This window comes from Silene latifolia, chromosome 1 (genome assembly GCF_048544455.1).
Source record: "Silene latifolia isolate original U9 population chromosome 1, ASM4854445v1, whole genome shotgun sequence".
Classification (NCBI taxonomy): domain Eukaryota; kingdom Viridiplantae; phylum Streptophyta; class Magnoliopsida; order Caryophyllales; family Caryophyllaceae; genus Silene; species Silene latifolia.
This window is the reverse complement of record NC_133526.1, coordinates 99,202,688-99,218,166: the sequence shown is the minus strand read 5'-3', so window position 1 is coordinate 99,218,166 and position 15,479 is coordinate 99,202,688. Positions and strand designations below refer to the sequence as shown.

At 37.7% G+C, this 15,479-nt stretch overlaps 1 non-coding gene across 1 annotated transcript; it reads right to left on the bottom strand.

Moving 5' to 3' along the window:
- Window positions 1-14,662: 14,662 nt before the first annotated feature.
- Window positions 14,663-14,769, bottom strand: LOC141617923 (small nucleolar RNA R71). The gene has a single exon (XR_012531244.1). It is a non-coding gene; the product is annotated as a small nucleolar RNA R71 (small nucleolar RNA).
- Between the last annotated feature and the right edge of the window lie 710 nt (window positions 14,770-15,479).

Sequence of the window (15,479 nt, the reverse complement as noted above, 5' to 3'; positions counted from 1 at the left end):
TTTGTAATCCGTAGAAAGGTACTAAATTTATTAATCGAGAATAGTGGACGTAGGTTTCGACTTGTGAAACTGAACCACTTCAAAAATCCGTGTGTCTCTTCTTCTTTCGTTTGTTTGTTTCGTTCTTTCGTTTATTTCGCTCATCATCGTTAGTTAATTAGTTAAAGTTTAACCAATAAACTTTAAATAATCGATTACATACGTACAATCAAAAAGGTTTTAAAAAGTTTTAAATCCTCAATTCACCCCCCCTCCCTCTTGAGTATTTTGGATCAATAGACTCTTCAAACAAGATTGGCATAAACATCATCTTTTAATTTAAAAATGGATTCAAACTAGATGATTCAATTTCACCTCTTAAAATGAATATCCAAATTATGATTAAATCGATTATCCGTATATTTGATTCATCACAATTGATTTGAACATGATTAAATTAACTTGTATGCCAAAACTATATAGCAAAACAAATCATCAACAAAGAAACCGATTTCCATTTACATTTTAATTTAATTCTTATTAAATCAAAACATCTACAAATTTATCATATTATCATCTTAACAAATTGAAACAACAATATGAATAAATCAAAATGGAAACAAACCAACAGAAAAACAAAAAGTCTCGGCAAAAAAAAAATTTAATCGGCATAAATTTTTTTTCAAAACGGCCGAACCTTTTTTTTTTTTTCCTTTTTCTCAAATTTGTTTAAATTCATTTATGAAAATCATATAAAATAATTTCGTGGCCTATGCTCTGATACCACTTGTACGAAATATCGGTATATTTCATCAAGAAAAATTCGGATTATAAGGAATTATGATATATGAAATTACTAGTCATAAACGAATTGCATAAACAAATGAATAGAGATTTAGAATTAACCTTTGGTCCTAGCAATTTGGCCTAAGAACAATATCGAGATCGATATTCTCCTAATCGTTGCACCCAAAATGCTTTAAGAAATGCCTTTCTTTTTGCTAGAATAAGAACCCTAATTTCACCTAATTTTAGAGAAGTTTATGGGTTTTGTGATGAGAAGTTTTTTAGGTCAAAAATGAGTAAGTAAAATGATCTCCCTCTACCTCTCATATAACCGTGTAAATGAGTCTCTTTAGGGGGAGATATTTTCTTCTCCTTTTTGTTTCCTTAAACCGTGCAAAGGGAGTCAAATGGGAAGATTTTATTCTTTCCCTTTTTCTCTCTATCTCGGTTTCACCAACCACAAGAATAAGAGACAAATCTTCTTATTTTGGTTGTTCTCAAATGTATAAAATGTGTATTATTTTCTCAATTTTCAATTTATGTCGACATGTATTAATAAGTCTATACACAACAGTTTTTAGTCGATTTATTAATACCGGTCTGTCAACATTTTATTATGACAATTTCGCATAATATATACATTAACTATAAATATAACATATTTGTAATTTGCTAATTAAATATAACTGGTTACGTTTAATTACGAATTAACATCTTAATTCGTTTATGCTAACATTATATACATTAATTAAATATAACAGTTTATATTCAATTTACGAATTTAACAATTAATTCGTCTCATCTGGTATTATTTAATTGTATTAAATAATCGTCTCATCATCACATTGACTAACTGTTTAGTCAAATACATGGACTAACCTTTTAGTCACATAAGGCATCAATGTGATTATATCTTCATACAATCACATCTCTCAAACACATCCTTTAGGTGTGACTTTTAGGGACCAGTTGATCACCGCCATCAGTATGATAATAACGTCAAACTTCTAGCAAGCCAACCGTTATTAAGTAAACGTTAATCAACTGATAAAATACTAAGTATACCCTTGTGAACCTATAAGAGATTTATATACGTTATCACACTAACTGTGGAGGACACTAGCTCCAACATCCCGCTCCATCCGTTTGATCGCTAGGGTAACCAAGGACCAAGTAAAACAGGTTCTATTCCCTTTTTCTCTGCGAGATGGTGTTACGGAGTGGTTGCGTGATTTGGACAAAAAGCTAATGCTATTACCGATTGGAATACACTAGCTCTTGCATTCTACAAGAGGTATTTTCCACCGCAGAAGACAAATGCTCTTAGAAGCCAAATTACGAGTTTCAAACAAGGCCCCATAGAAGACCTGAACGAGGCATGGGTTTGCTTCAAGAGACTAGTCCGCTCTGTTCCTCATCATGGTTTCTAGATCTGGTTTTTATGCAATCAATTTAATAATGGGCTGTATAACGATCATAGAGCCTTGCTTGATTCTTCTGCAAATGGGAGGTTTCAAAACAACATTACTGATGCCAATGCATGGAAATTGATCGATGCGATAGCTACTCACACTACTGAGTATGGTAACCCCAAAGGTAGCACAAGAGGTGGTATTTCAGATGGAGCTGTTGCAGCTCAGTTAGAGGCATTGACTGCCCAAATTGCAGAATTGAAGACATCCCAATATTTGGGAAACCAGCAGATGATTCATGCCAAGGTCCAACAGGACACACCTGTGAACGATGTGGTATTGCGGTGTACAATGCAGTTGAATGTATGAGTGTGATAGAACAGGTCCATGCTTTCCGGTCTATTAAGCAAAGTACACCGTACTCTAACTTTTATAATGAGAGGACTAAGGAGCATCCAAATTTATCTTACCGAAGCCAGAATGTCCTTAATCCTACCCCAACACCACAACAACCGCAGGATTCTCCATATGTGATTCCCCAGAATCACACTTCTCAGCAAAGTAATTATCAAAGGTAAAACCAAGTAGGTCAACAGTTTACTACTCAGCATAAACAATATCAACAACAGATGCAACCTCCTCAGCAAGCTCCAAATAACGATACGTCGGAAATTAAAGCCTTGTTATAACAAAAAATGATGGCTTCACAGAAGCAGGAGGCTCTAATTACTCAATTTATGGCACATTATAAGATGTTGGAGAATCAAATTGCCCAATTATCAACTTCTAGTAGACAATCGGGTACGTTGCCACCTCAGCTTGAAAAGCCGCATGACACTACTAATGCGATACATCTTAGAAGTCGTCTTACATACGATGGACCAGAGATGCCCCAGGTCACTGAAAATATAATAATTATGGAGTTAGATGTGGATGGAGAAGAAAGGTTCGCTGACGAAACTGCTGAAACGCCTGAAAAAAGTCGATCGACGGAAAATGTTAGTCGATCGACTAAATCTGCAGTTGTGAATACTGAGTGATGTGACCATAATTAGAGCATATTTAGTCCCCAAATTAGCCTTGTTCCCATGCTTTTTAGTGCATATTTGGGTCATTTATTATCTTTAGTCCTTTGTTTTGCATATTCTTTGAGGTTTTGTTTCCTTGGTAGGAAAGGAGTGCAAACCTTGCATTTTCATGGCCAAATAGAGCTAAATTGATTGAATTCAATGACCAAGCATCAAAGAGAAGACGAGACTAGAAGGCCTTTGTACGTACTAAAGTAGATGGGCAATGATGAGAAAAGATCCTTGCATCCCCGAGGAAATCCTCAAGGATTCTATGAAGAAAAAGGAAGAAAAGAAGAAAGAAATAGCTGTAAGACAATCCGAGCGGATTGCCCAGAATCCGCCCGTCCAGCAAGGGCAATTCTGAGCGTCTTCCCCAGCTGGACGACCGTCCCCCCCAACAATCCGCTCGTCCGAAACACCCTCAATCCGCCCGTCCCGTGCCCTGGACGCTCGGATTGCCTGTCAGCCGTTTCGTCTTCTACAAGCTTCATGGAAGGATGCGCATATTTTTCTAAGACCGGCGAAAAGGAGACCGGAGTCTCCCTAGAGACCGGCGATTCCTCAAAGAATTAATCGTCATTTAAGCCCTTAGTAAACCCTAATTTATGTAACTAATCCCCACTATAAATACCCCATTAGTCTAATTAGATTAGCATGTTCTTCTTAGCAATCTTTAGTGTAGTTAATATCAATCAAATCTCTCTTTAATCTTGTAATCAACATTTAATCAAGTTTTAATACAAGTTTCATTTCCTTAATCTCTCTCTTATTCATCCTTTGTTTTGGGTAATTGAAGATTATTTTGGTTATTATTGGGAGATTGACAACCTTCCAATCAATCATCAAGTACTTCTATTATTCTTTGCTTTATTATTGGAATAATTAGTAGGTATAATTCTCTTAATCCCTTTTTAATTATTGTTAATTATCTTCATTTATTCATCATGTTTCACTTTGTTGGTATGATTGACAACCTTGCTAGCATGTTCAACATGATAATGAGTGAGTAGTTTCCTTAGCTAGAGTCAATCGGTAATTAGGGGAAACCAACATGGAGGATGATTCATGCTTAAATGAGCCTATGAATCCTTGCATTTTTTACCCATCACCTATCTTTTCAATGAGACTTGTAAGACATAAACCAACTCGACTCTCATTAGACCATGCATATAGTTGTGTAGGGAAGATTAAGTCGACTTGTAGGTGTTGTACAATCTAATCAATTCGGCTCCGGGACCCAAACTTTCTTAGGATTGTAAGATATAAACCAACTCGATCCATCACAACAATAATTGTTTGCTTATAATTTGAGAATATGTTTGTATGATCAATTCCCATGAATCCCCTATGACCCCATGACACCCTAGTGCCTTTTTATCAATTGTTTACATCCCTTTTAATCATCTTGCTTGTTTACTTTTATTGCTATTTAGTTTAGTGATCTTCTACTTCAAACCCCAAATTGTGACACCCTTAGACACCGCTAGTTGCAATTGAAAATCTCATCTCAATTCCCGTCCCTTGGGATCCGACCTTTACTTGCCTCTTTACTAATTGTAGAGTTGTTTGTTGAGTTATAAATTGTGTTTTGGTTTAGGTGCTCCTAACGACAAGTACCGAAAACTAAACCTCCATCGTGAGTCCGACCACTGAGGAAATTGGAAAAAGACGATCGACTGGGCAAGATAGTCGATCGACTTGTTTAGTTTGTCGATCAACTGGTTCGGATAGTTGATAGACTTATTTGACTGACGGAGTTGCTGATCCGTTGTCTGTTGTGATGGGACGTCTCCTAATACTGATAAGGAGTCTAATTCTGATAAAGGGAAGAGAAACGCTGCCGACCCACCAATTGTTATCAAGGTTCCTTTTCCGGGACGCCTAAAGAATACAAAGGTCGAGCAGCAGTTCGGTAAATTCTTGGAGGTCGTCAAAAATCTTCATGTAACTGTACCTTTCACTGAAGTAATTACCCAGGTACCCTCCTACGCTAAATATATGAAAGATATTCTGAATTATAGGAGGAGCATTAACGAAGTGGAGACCATTTCTTTTACAGAAGAGTGTAGTGCACTCCTACAAAGCAAGTCTCCGCCCAAATTGAAGGATCCGGGTAGTTTTTCCATTCCCTGGACCATAGGCACTCATATAATAGATAAAGCCTTATGTGATTCGGATGCCAGTGTCAGTGTCATGCCGTATTCGGTTTGCGAGAAACTGAATATGGGGCATCTTAAAGTTACCAACGTGGCCCTACAAATGGCTGACTGAACAGTTAAGCATCCATTAGGTGTATTTGTAGATGTCCTTGTTGTTGGACCATATAGTTATATGTCCTATTGAGTTTTGATAATGACAAAGTATGTTGTGTCTATATATTTTGTACTTGTAATGGTTTGTTGTATGTTACAAGAATATTGAACAAAGCTTGTTGGTTATATCAAGACAAAGACAAAACAAGTTTTGAAGCTCAAGATGAAGAGCTTATATTCAAGATACAAAGATGACCAAGTACTGAAGATCTCCAGGAAAATTAGATAGTATAGGTCGTCATTTAGTAATAGTATCTTTAAGATGTGATTGTGGTGAAGTAAAGTTATAGCCATGTGGACATAGCCACCCGCGCTGCGCGCGTCCGCGCATTGGTTTCGAGGCAGTGACACTTCTCCCATGGAACTCCGGCGCGAGCTAAAGCACATCATGGGCCATTACCGATTTGAAAGGTATTGAAACCGGTGAAAGGTTTGACAAGCCTGCATTTGTGGAGTCGCCACCAATTTTTATGGAAAATTGGAACCGTTCGAATACTTCACGTCATGTCAAGACACAAAAGTGACATGAACACTAAGAAATTCATTATCCTTAGCATTCTATATCTAGAATGACTCTCGTGATGGCAATGAACATGGATGTTCACAGAGATCTTGAGTAAGGGGTGAGGGTACATATTAGAAAGCTCGTTTATTTCAACACCTAAACCCGCCCGCCTCGATATCGGCCTCTACTAATGATCAGGGAAGTTATTTATATTCGATATTTTATCAATTGTATGCATGAGATGCAACAAACACGGATTAATCCTAGCATGCACTACTACAAATCCAGGCAACTACAACGCCCCTTTAACAACGATTATTCACGAAAATCACAATAGACGTTGTAGAATGTATCGCGCGAATTTTACTAAAATCAATTACAACGGGTATGGTTATAAAAACCGTTGTTATTCGTTTTAACAACGGGTCACACATGAACAACCGTTGTTAATAATTTGGCGCAAAATTGGCGCAAAGTTAGTGAAAAGTAATCACAACGGTTATTTTTGAAACCCGTTGTTAAAACTTATTTAACAACGGGTTTTTTTTACAACCGTTGTTAAAACATATTTGACAACGGTTGTTGTTTAATAACCGTTATCAATACCTTCCAAACTCTAAACCACACAAACACAAGTCTGCTGCAGCCACAAAACACAAACCTTAATACATACACAAACACAAACCCAAAGCAGCGAGACCAAACACAAACACAAAACACACACTTTCTCATCGTCTCTTTCTCTCTTTCTCATCGTCGCTTTATCTTCTCGCCGTCACTGTTGATTTCATCGTCTCTTTACGTACGTTCTGTAATTATCAGGTTTGTTTCATCGTCATTATTTTATTTTTCTATTTATTTCAGTTCCATGTAAGTGTTTTTATCGACCATTAGGTTTCGTTCAGCATCTGCTAATTATTTCATTTCCATCTTCTTTGGCGTCCTTCAGTACGGATCGAGCATAGTAAGAGTCTTAAGGATGATATCATTCATTTTGTTGGAGTTTGGAGTTTGTTTTGAAAGATTAAGGAGAGGGTTAATTTATTTGGAGTTTGTTTTAGCAGTTAGGGTTTGGAGAATATATTGAGATAATGGAAATGCATGTTAGTTGAGATAATGCAATGTATTTATACTAAGCAATGTGTGGGTTGAGTTGTTTTTTAATTAATATATATGTTAGGAAGTTGTGCCATAATCAGCATCATCATATCTCTCAATACTGCTTCAAATCTTATTGGACAGTAATGGCAGTAATAATCTGGATCTTGATGATGACTGATCTATGGAGTTGAAAAAATGGAAGCAAATCAAACAAGCATAACTCAACACTTTCAAAATGATCATTTCATTTAATTTTAAACCAAATACATTACAGCAATTATCGGAAATCAAAAGATGTATAATAAGCCGGAACAACCCCGGTTAAGCGTAAAAAGCGCTTCTCAACCTCGCCACCAATCACGCCACTCGGTATACCGCTAACTTCCGGGTCATTGGCTTCATATTTTGCAATAACAGATTGAATATATGCAAGGACACGACTTGCATGTGGAGATAAGGTTGGAAGAGTACAACTCAACATATCTCTGGCTGCAGCCAAGTTGCGAGTAACAGGCCGACGAGGGTATGAAGATGATGATGATGATGAGGCTTTGTTGACAAGCCGGACTGCTTCACGCCTCTTAATCTAATAATTCCGTTGATGTTCAAGGGATGCTTTGATTAATGGGTGTTGATCGGCGGGAAGCCCGGCGAGAACCTTCCCATCATCTTCAATCGTTTATGTAAGCCATTCTTCGTTGTTGATAAAATTAGGGTTCATTGCCATGTTGTTTCAATTAATGAATGTTAGATACTAAAGGATGCTTTAATATTTATAGCTAGTCACATTTATAAGTTTTTTCAAAACCATTGGTAATTAATTTAAGGGATATTCTGCATGCATCGGAATTCTAACGGGCCGTAATTATACATGCATCTAGTAATATTTAATTTAATTTTTTTTATTTTTTAAGAACAAACAACAACGGTTATTTACAAACAACCCGTTGTCTTTAGTTATAACAACGGTTTTGTATATTACAACCCGTTGTAATAACTTTCCCCCCAAAATTGAGTCACACTTTCCAGAACGGGTTTTTATACTTAAAACCGTTGTTAATAATTTTAACAACGGGTTGCTTAAGAAAACCAACCGTTGTTACAACCTTTTACAACGGACGCTTTAACAACGTCCGCTTTTTTATATAACAACGGTTTTTGACCGTTGTTATAGCCTGTATCTGTAGTAGTGATGTGAGATTAGACTAAGTCGGTTTGACAAACAATTTAGCAATCAATTGAGTCGAAGTTGGAATTAGACTAATTACATGTGAATGGTGAAGTAAATAAATCATACAAGAGCAATATTAAATAAATAAATTGAAATAAATAAATTACAATGGAATTACAATGGATAATTGAATTTACATCACAAGTACGCTTGAAAAAGTGGGATTTGAAAAGAAAATAAAAGAATTAGAAGAGGATTGTAAAATACGTCGAATTAGTAGTGATAATAAGGATAATAATCGATTAAAACTAATTAGGAGACCTACGTCAAAACAAGACGAGTTCAGAGGTAGAAACCACCCTAGAACAGGCGCAGCATCTGGTGCATCCCTTAGAAGAGACGCATCAGTTCATGCGACTGTTCTTAAGTTGGGTTCTGACTATGAAAGTCAGACTCGTTAATTGTTATCGTTGGTTAATTGATTAGTATGGATCATTGATATACAACTCGAGTGAAGGTGATTTAGTGAGATTATATGCATTGGGAACCGTCGTAAAGCAAAAAAAAATGAATTAAAACAAATTATTACAAGTTAGTTATTATACGATGTCGGAAACGGGTTTATATACAAACTTCAAATCAGAGACGGAAATTATAAAAAGGAACAAAATTAAAATCATATATCAAAGACGAATTCAAGGGACTTGATATGAATAAATCGAGCCTCTTAAATTCGGGTTCGAATGTAATGACAAAAACCCAAAAATATCAATTATAAGGGATTTAAGTCGGAATTGTTCAAAGTATTATTGAAAACGCATTTTCAAACTGCAAAAGATGAAAACTCGAAAGGAATAAGAAATAAAACGGAAGAAGACCTTCGAATGAAACAATGAAGAAACACGAGGAAGAAGAAGAAGAGAAACAGCGGCTAAGAAACCTCTGGAATAGGCGCAACAAGTGCTGCGACCATTCCAGAAGGCGCAACAGCTGTTGCATTTCTCTTCGACGGTGCCTCACTTCTGTTCCATTAAAAGGTTTTTAAAACGTTATTTTGAAAACGGTTTTGAGCATGCTTATGACATAAACTCGTACATTAATTGATTCAAAATAAAATAAAATAAATTGGGATTTACAGCCTCAGAATTACATGTTTGACGAAGCAAGATTAACTAAGTTGTCGTATTAGTGATTGCTTGACTCGATGTAATATGAAAGTGCTCTCTATAGAGGATTTAGAACAAGTTGATTGAGTTGATTAAAGTGTAGTGGTCAAATTGGTCGGTCATGCAAACGTGACAGGTACTCAGAATGATATGAGCTTATGTGGTCGCAAGGAGCAAGCACGTTGGCATCAAAAAGCAAGAGCGCGGTCTTATAATGCAAAGGGAGAAGAGAAGGGCGGACACTCGCGTGAAGAATATGTGAGGCGAATGCCTCTATTTATACTAATCACACAAAAGGAATTACGGTAAAAGAAGGAATGGGAAAGAAATCAGGAGGAAATCTGGAAACTAGACAAAAAGCAGCCCAGGAAGAGGCGCAACAGGAACTGCGAACTTTCCAAGAGGCGCAGTACCTGCTGCGTTTTCTCTTGGGCAGTTTCCTCCTCAGCAAGAAAGATTTCCGCGTTTGATTTTAGGGATTAGGGAAGATGTAGGCTTCTTTATTCCGCAAAGTAGATATTTTCGTGATAATAGATAAAATTTAGGAATATTATTCCGGAAAATTTCAGAATATCCCGACTCGGGTTTTAGATAGTTTAGAAAATGGAAGCGGTTTTAAACCCGGACTCCAAATGTACTCTAATTACTGTCAAAATGACCGTATCTGCACGCAGATGACGACCATGAGTTTGACTCGACTATTTGAGCTATCAGGTGTCGACGAACTTACGAAATGTCATAAATCACTCGGCATAATCAGACATGCGGCCCAATCATCATTGGGTGGTTTGTGGGAGGTGCAGAAACGAGGTGTCTACAGTGCTCCCACTTTGACTGAGGCTTGGACAAGGCAAAAGTCAAAGTATTGCCTCGAGGTAAATCGAAGATTATGGCGACGTGAGGGGGCTCAAGGTGTCTGAGCCAAGGACCTGTCGTCGGGAACATTTTAGAGTCTGTCGAGTATCGAGGAGCTAGGGTCGTTTAAAGTCCATTAAACTACGTAAGGAGGATCGCCAGCCATAAGAATAAATCATACCTGAAACACCCCTGGGTGAAACGGGATTGAAGCCGCTTCGACAGAACCCTTTTGTCCAAAGATAACTTGATGTCTGAAGGCAATAGGGGGTTACAGAGCTTCTGATGAAACTTATTAACATTTCTAAAGACTAACTCTTGAGGATAACTTTCTCGGAAGGACTGAACATAAGAACTTCTGAAAATTACTAAAGGGGTTATCTGAGGGTTGCTGAAAGGATTATCTCGATGTAAGAAACCGCTGGGACAAAGACAGGACGCTCTAAGAACCATTAGAGACTAAGGCAGAACTTTCTGAGAACCGCTGAAGGATAATTGACTTTGAAGGAGGCAGATCTTTCTGAGAACTGCTGAAGGATATTTGACTTGAATTAAAGACGGGATTTTCCGAGAACCGAATGCTTGAGATTCATTTTATTTGATAGAGGACGAGACTTTTTGAGAACCACTGATAAAAAAACTTGACTTGGTAGAAGGCGAGACTTTCCGAGAACTGTCGATGAAAAAACATGACTTGGTAGAAGGCGAGACTTTCCGAGAACTACTGATAAAAAAAACTTGACTTGGCACAATAAATTTTGGTCGAAGAATACATGGGTTGTATAGCGGTAATGAACTCTCGCTGGGGAACAAAATATTGCAACCGCTGGGGAGAATGTAGACTAGATGGGTGAAAAAAGTACGCTCGTAGAAAATATACGGAGTAAAGATACCCTTTGTTTTAATGGAAACATCCCAAGGCGGGAAAATATAGGGCTTGGGTCCACCCTTAACGAGTTTATAACCACTTTACAGGAAAGCTACTGCAGGACTTGCTGGAGAATAGGCGTAGCAGACGAGAGACCTTGGGAAAGGGCGCAGCATAGACTGTGTTTTCTCCCAGGTTCATCCGTGCCCAAGTAAAACAGATCGCAACGCGAGTTCTTTTTATTTAAACCAAAACCTTTCTTCTTCTTCTTCCTCTCGACAAACACTAAAAACCCAACCAAATTTTACAAAAAATTGATCAAAATTCGCCATTAATCATGGCAAATCCAGGTATGTATCTTGTCCTTTCTTTAATTTGCATTTGTAGCTTGAATAAGATAGAAAAATTAGGGTTTGAACACCCAAACTAGTCAAAAAAATTGGAGATTCCGTCCCATATGAGTTTGTCCCTTGAAATTGACATTAGAAATGCATAATTGAACATGCTAGGAGCATAACCATGTATTCATTTCGACTTTTCGTTCAGTTTTGATGAAATGAGATGAAAATAAGACGATCTTGTTAAACCGTTTCAAAGGGCTCAAAAATAGCTTAAAACCTGTTGATTTTTAGTGAAACTCAATGTTTTGGAATCCTTGGATGATGGGTAAACTTCCTACCATGCCGAATTTTTGATTTGTGACAGGTCTTCCGGGACACTTTTGTATGGGTTTAAGCATATAGTAGCGAAATGCTGCCGAAATTTCGGCTCGTGACCCTAACTAAGCTTAGTTTAGCTACGTAGGAACGTAGTTTTATCACTTTTTGACTTGTTTGATGGTAGGGCTTGAGAAATGTCTTGAAAAACGGCTTAAAACGGCCTTTAAATGCTTCGATTTTGCTTTCTTTTGCAGAGGACGTGCCTTCTAACTCGGAGCGAGACCCCATGGAGGTGGACATTGATCCCTGATGTGACCATAATTGGCGCATATTTAGCCCCCGTATTACCATTGTTTCCATGCTGTTTAGTGCCTATTTGGGTCATTTCTTATCTTTAGTTCTTTGTTTTGCATATTCTTTGAGATTTTGATCCCTTGGTAGGAAAGGAGTAAGAATCTTGCATTTTCATGGCAAAACGAGGCTAAATTGATTGTATTCAATGACCAAGCATCAAGAAGAGACAAGACTAGAAGGCCTTTGTACATATCATAGTAGAAGAACAATGTTGAGAAAGGATCCTTGCGTCCCCAAGGAAATCCCCAAGGAATTTATGAAGAAAAGGGAAGAAAAAGAAGAAGAATTGACGCTGACCAACAATCTGAACGGATTGCAGACAATCCGTCCGTCCAGCTAGCACAATCCGAGCGTCCCTCCTTGGAATCCGCTCAGATTCCCCCTCAACAATCCGAGCGTCCCTCTCCCGAATCCGCTCGGATTGCCCAGCCCAAATCCGGCCGTCCCGACTCTAATCCGCACGGATTTCAAAGATGCAAAGACGGATTTCATTCTTCAAGCTACGAAAAGAGAAGCCCTTCTCTCGGAAAATACCGGGTCCTCCTTGCTCAACTTAAAAAGTGTAATTACTAGTTTAGCCCTTAGTTAACCCTAATGCATCCTCCCTAATTTTCACTATAAATACCCCATTAGGCTAATTAGAGGAGCATGTTCTTCTTATCAATAATTAGTGTAGTTAATATCAATCAAATCTCTCTTCAATATTGTAATCAAGTATTAATCAAGTTTTAATCCAAGTTTTAGTTCTTTAATCTCTCTCTTGTTCTTCCTTTATTTTGGGTAATTGAAGATTATTTGGGTTATTATTGGGAGATTGACAACCTCTCAATCTAGGATTCAAGTACTTCTATTATTCTTGCTTTATTATTGGAATCATTAGTAGGTATAATCTCTTAATCCCTTTTTAATTATTGTTAATTACTTTCGTTTTTTTCATCATGTTTCATTATGTTAGTATGATTGACAACCTTTCTAGCATGATCAACATGATAATGAGTGAGTAGTCTCTTAGCTAGGGTTTAATGGGTGATTAGGGGAAACCATCATGGGGATGATTCATGCTTAAATCAATATGCTTTCATATCTTATTTGCTTGCTTGTTTTGATCTTAATACATGCACATGTTATATTTGATGAAATGCTAAGCCTATGAATCCTTGCATTTACTATCATCTTCTATCCTTTCAACTTGACTTGTAAGACATAACCCAACTCGAGTCTTGTTAGACCATGCATGTGTTGAGTAGGAAAGATTAAGTCGACTTGTAGGTGTTGTACAATCTAATCGATTCGGCTCCGGGACCCAAACTTTCCTAGGATTGTAAGATATAACCCAACTCAATCCATCACAACAATAATTGCTTGCTTATAATTTGAGAACATGTTTGTATGATCATATCCCATGATTCCCCTATGAACCCATGACACCCTAGTGCTTTTAATCAATTGTTTACACCCCTTATTTTATTCATCTTGCTTGTTTATTTTCATTGTTATTCTAGTTTAGTAACCTTCTACATCAACCCAATTTGTGACACCCCTAGACACTACTAGTTACAATAGAATTCTCATTTCAATACCCGTCCCTTGGGATCCGACCTTTACTTGCCTCTTTACTAATTGTAGAGTTGTTTGTGAAGTATAAATTGTGTTTTGTATCGACCATTGACCAACGACCACATATACTTAATTGTGAACACGAAATGGCCTCGATCAAAAATGGCGCCGTTGCCGGGGACGGTGTTTAATTGATTTAAGATTTCTTTTATTGTTATTAGTTGTGTCTTTTTCACCTTGGGGAAGTAAAACTCCTCAAGGTTTGTTCTAATTGTTTTCGAGTTGTTTGATATTTTGCATGTCTAGAAGGTCACAAGGTGATTTGTTACCTTTTGACCGTGAAATCGAAAGAACCTTGACGAATAATAGGAGACTTGTTAGGAGGAATTTGAGAGGTGTTGGTGAAGTTGTTCAACCCACTAGTGAGTTTGTCAATCCTTTCGCAATAGAAGGAGAAGAAAACCCATTAAACAATACCACACAAAATCCACCTACAATGCCTAAATTCTCGTCACACTCTATACCCACCGAGGAGAATCTACCAAATGGTACTCCTACACCGCAACATCTCACCGGTAATTTTATTGCCAAGTCCGCCTTCATCCAACTAGTTGAGAGGAGCCAATTCGGGGGATGCCTAGTGAGGACCCTCATTCTCATATGGAAACCTTTTGCGATTATTGTGATGCTATCTCTCAAACGGGCGTGACTCAAGACCAAATAAGATGGGTCTTATTTCCTTTTTCGTTAATCGGCACCGCAAAGCAATGGTTGAAGGGCCTTGATAAGGCCACCCTTGGAATAGATTCTTGGAAGAAGTTAGCTCTAGCTTTCTACAAAAAATTCTACCCACCGGAAAAGACTAACATGCTAAGAGCTCAAATTACGGGTTTTAAGCAAAGGGATGAAGAATCTTTGTATGAAGCTTGGGAGCGGTTCAAAGGTATATGTCGCTCATGTCCTCACCATGGACTTAGCGAATGGTTTTTAGTGCAACAATTTTGGAATGGTTTATATGAAGATTCAAGGAACATTCTCAATATGGGATCAAATGGAATGTTCACCGAAGTTGATGACAATCAAATATGGAACAAGATTGAGGAAATGGCGGTCCATAATTCACAATATAGTAGACCTCGCAAGGCTACTAGAGGAGGAAAGCATGAAGTGGACTCCGTTACTCAATTGGGTGCTCAACTTAGTGCTCACATTGACACAATCAACTTGAAGTTTGAACAAGCTATGGCTAGACTTGAGGAAAACTCAAAAACATCAAAGCATCATGTCAATGCCATGACGGCATCCTCATCAATCCCAAGTGGGATATGTGAGAATTGTGGAACTTTGGGTCATGACCCAAGTGAGTGTAGGGGAACAACCGAACAAGTTAATGCTTTCCAAGCTTACAAAAGTGGTACCCCTTACTCAAATTTTTACAATGAAAACACCAAGTTCCATCCAAATCTCTCATACAAAACCCAAAATGTTCAAAACCCTCAAACAACATACACTCCACCACCCATGAGAAATCAAAATCAAAGACCCTTTTACAATCAAAACCAAGGTTACCAAAATCAAAATCCATACAATCACCAAAATGACCAAGGTTTTGATGTCCAAAAAGCGGTCCTCCAAATGCAAAATAATCAACAAGAATTTTTCACCCAAATGCAAAAAGATAGCC